This window comes from Pteropus alecto, unplaced genomic scaffold (assembly GCF_000325575.1).
Source record: "Pteropus alecto unplaced genomic scaffold, ASM32557v1 scaffold106, whole genome shotgun sequence".
NCBI lineage: Eukaryota > Metazoa > Chordata > Mammalia > Chiroptera > Pteropodidae > Pteropus > Pteropus alecto.
Window position 1 is genome coordinate 370,511 of NW_006442103.1, and position 4,694 is coordinate 375,204.

Genomic DNA, 4,694 nt, shown 5'->3' on the forward strand with positions numbered 1-4,694 from the left:
TAGAAAAATGGAAAGATATTCCATGTTCTTGGGTTGGAAGAATCAACATAGTTAAAATGACCTTATTACCTAAACATCATACAGATTTAATGCAATCCCCCATCAAAGTCCCATCAGCACTTTAAAAAGAAATAGAACAAAAAATCATCAGATTTGTATGGAAGCACCAAGGACCCCAAATCGCCAAAGCCATTCTGAGAAAAAATAAAACGAGGCTGAAGGAATCACTCTGCCCAACTTCAAACTATACTACAAAGTGACAATACTCAAAACGGCACGGTACTGGCAGAAAAACAGACACACAGACCAGTGGTATAGAATCAAGAGTCCAGAAGTAAATCCCTGCTTACATAGGCAAATAATTTTCAACCAAGGAGCCAAAAATGTACAGTGGATAAAGGAAAATCTCTTCAATATGGTGCTGGGAAAACTGGAAAGTCACTTGCAAAAGAATGAGACTGTTGTCTATTACCACACTCCAAAATTAACTCAAAATAGATTAAGGACCTGAATATAAGACCTGAAACAATAAAATGCATAGAAGAAAACATAGGAACTAAACTCAGGGACCTTGGTCTTAAAGAGGATTTTATGAATTTGACCTCGAAGGCAAGGGAAATAAAAGCAAAAATAAACAAATGGGACTACATCAAACTAAAAAGCTGCATCACAGCAAAAGAAAACCATCAATAAAAAGAAAAGACAACCTACTGAATGGGAAAATACAACTCCATAACAACAAAAAAACCAAACAATCCAATTAAAAAATGGGCAGAAGACCTGAATAGGCACTTCTCCCAAGAAGACATATAACTGGCCAACAAACATGAAAAGATGCTCAACATCACTAGCTATTAGGAAATGTAAATCAAAACCACAATGAGATACCAACTCACTCCTGTTAGAATAGCTTTTATCAACAGGACAATAATAATAAGTGTTAGAGAGTATGCAGAGAAAAAAGAACCCTCATACACTGCTGGTGGGACTGTAAATTGGTACAGCCACTATGGAAAACAGTATAGAGCTTCCTCAAAACACTAAGAATTGATCTACCATATGATCCAGCAAATCCCTCTACTGGGTATTTATTCCAAAGTCTTGGAAACTCATATCCAAAAATATACATTCACACCGATGTTCATAGCAGCATTATCACTGTGGCCAGGACATGGAAGCAACCGAAACGTCTTATGATAGATGATTGGATGAAGAAGCTGTGGTACATATATACAATGAAATATTATTCTGCCATGAGAAGAGATGAAACACTGTCAATTGCAACAACATGGATGGAACTTGAGATAATCATGGTAAGTGAAATAAGGTGGACAGAAAAAGTTGAAAACCACATGATATCACTAATATGTGGGATAAACCTAAAAGAAACAAACAATCAGGACAAACAGAGACTCGTGGACGTGGACAATAGACTAGTGGTTACCAGAGACTGGAGGGAGAGGGGGAAGGAGGGTGGTAGATAGGGTAAAAGGGGTCTAATATATGGTGACAGAAAGAAATGTAACTATGGGTGGTGAACACATAATGCAGTATATACATGCCTTACTGTTGAATTGTACACCTGAAACTTACTGGATTTCATTAACCAATGTCACCAAAACAATAAAAAAAAAATTTAAACTGATGTTCATGACCAACCTCTGCTACCAGGGAGGGAAAATGGGGACATGTCAGCAAGTTGCTGCTTCCTGGGAAACTACCTTCTAGTGTTTTTTTGTGTTGTTGTTGTTGTTGTTGTTGTTGAAGAAAAAACAAAACAAAACAAAACAAAACTACCATTTGTTATGGGAAATCTCCAGTGTAGTATTTCATCATGCCAATCTAAGCCCATGTCAATCCTGGCCCATGTAAAATCAAAGGTCAACTCAAACAATATAAAAATGTCTCTCTCCCAGGACTGGTAGGACTATGGGCAAATGTGGAAGTGAAAATTTCAGGCAGCTATGTATTCTGGTATTGAAAACAGAGTTACTGTAATTTTCAATGTTCTCTGCATTAATGTCTTGCTTACCCCATTGCAGGGCCTTATTTTAAGGTCTCTGGGGATTAAATATTGAAACTTATCCAGAACCAGTCTCAATTGTAGTGAGTTTAGAACCTTTAAAAGAGATTTTCAAAGTAAAGAGGTGGTGGACAGTGCTCAGAGGGCAGACTATAACCAAAGTGGGTGAGTCAATGTAAGCCCCAGGTATCTGAGTGGATCAAGCAGGGCCTCTCCCAGGGTAGATCTAACTGTTTTTTTGTGACTTGCAAAAACTCGAACTAATTAATTGATATGTTACTAAAAGTTGCAACACTCATAAAAGACAACGAATGTGTTCCAAGCACAACATTTTCCAATTATGAGAGAATTATCTGGATATTAGAGGAGGAAATAATCCTAAAACCGAAAATGTCCATATTTACCAGTTCAAGGTTTTTGTAAGAGCATCAAAATCCAAATATGAGATGGACTTCTGTTTTCAGAAAGATGTGGTAAATATACTTTTTTTCTATTCTTCCTACAAAGTACAATTCAAAATCCTGGACAATATAGTATATGTAAAACAAATATAAGAAGACTTAACTTTGGAGTTAAGAAAGCAGACCAACTAGTGACTTCCATACCCAAAGAACAACATGGTGGTGAGTTCCCTGGATTTTTGTTGCCTCATATATCCTTAGAGTTGAAAAAGTCTGGTACCTCGTAACATCAATGGGTGCAGAGAAAAAGGCCTCAGCAAAAGCCTGGGCTCTCTAGCCAAAGGATGAGTAAAGGGGCAGCCTAGCAAGACAGAACACTTTAAAATCACTCTGCTCCAGCCAAACACCACAAGAAAAACTATAGCCCCATCCTGATCCAGGCCAGCAAAAATGAAGTAGAAAGTTTAGACTTCACCCTCATGAGACAACATTGAGATGACCCTCACTCCTTATAAAGGGTGTTGTCAGAGAAGGCTAAGTAAGGAGCAAAGACTTTTTTCACTCTTGCTGGTAACAAGGATCCCCCGGCCCCCATGGTGTTAGTGGAGACCATGTGAGAGGCCTGGACTTCCACTCTGCCCTGCAGAATGAAGCACCCCTCCTCATCCTCTTTTTTTCCTCATTTACTGTATGTTAACTTAATTCAGTAACATATAAAATCTTTCTTTTATTGTGGTAAAATATGAATAACATAAACCGTTTCAACTATCTTTAAATGTTCAGTTCTTTGCATTAGTACATTCACATTGTTGAATACCCATCATGACCATCTATCCCTAGAATGCTTAACATCTTCCCAAACTGAAACTTTATATTTATTTTTAAAAAATTTCTATTTCCCCTCCCCCCATATTCTGGCAACCATAATTCTACTCTGTATCTATGATTTTAACTACTCTAGGTACCTCATATAAGCGGAATCATACATTTGTCTTTTTGTGTCTGGTTTATTTCATTTAGCATAATGTCTTCCAGATTTGTGCATGTTGCAGTAAGTGTCAGAATTTCCTTTTTAAGGCTGAATAGTATTCCATTGTGTGTGTATGATGTTATATATATATTCATTTATCCATTTTGTTCATTCATTCATCTATTAATGGACACTTGGGTTGTTTCTACATTTTGTTATTGATGAAAACTGACTGGAATTTAAGTGAACATAATTAGCTGGGAAGGTTTATGGGAGGAGCTGGGACTTATGGGAGGAATTCTCTCACACTACGTAATTGTGAGAACCCTGCGAGAAGAACTCTATGTTTACAACAAAGTTCTATGATCTAACTACTCTTCCCCTTAACTTTCTTCTCTCTTCTACAATCAATACCTGTCCATTTTGGCACACAGTATGTGCACATGGCTTGTCATGTCTGCCTGCACTGGGTTACAACTCTTTCTTTTCCCCAATAAATCCTTTTTGATGATGAAAACACCTAGTCAATATTATTTTTCAGCTGACACTACCATGAATAATGCTGCTATTCAAAATGGGGTATTGAACAACTTTGAGCCACTAAGAACAAAGAAGGTAACTTGGAAAATCACAATGGTTTGAGAAACAACCAAGAGCTTGAGCCAAGCTGAACAATAAGGATCACCACCTACAGGAGACCACTCTGTCAAGACAAGAAGTAGCTCCTTTATCTAAAGTATTTCTTCATTTTATCTAAACAAAGAAACAAAAGAACAAGTTAAACCTCCAGAAGCAGACCTTAAAGAAATGAAGATTAGTGGTTTTCCTGAAAAATTCAAAATAATGGTCAAAAAGATGCTCACCGAGGTCATGAATATAGTGCATGATAGAGTGAGAATTTCAACAAAGAGAAAGAAAATATAAGAAATTAACAAGCAACAAAATCATAGCTGAAGATTACAGTAACTGAAAAATGCAACGGAGTGGTTCAACAGCTGATCATACAAGCAGAAGAAAAAAATCAACAAGCTTGAAGATAGGGCAGTAGTATTCATCTAATAGGAGGAGCAAAAAGGAAAAAAAATTAAATGTGTAAAAATAGCTTAAGGGACTTTTGAGACACTATTAAGAGAAAAAAACAATTTGTTATATACAAAGGAACCCCTATAAAACCATTAACAAAGTTTTCAGCCAGATCTTTGCAGGCCAGAAGGAAGTGGCATATTCAAAGTGATATATATATATATATATATACTCTGCCAACCTAGATTATTCTACTTGGAAAAATTGTCCTTCAAAA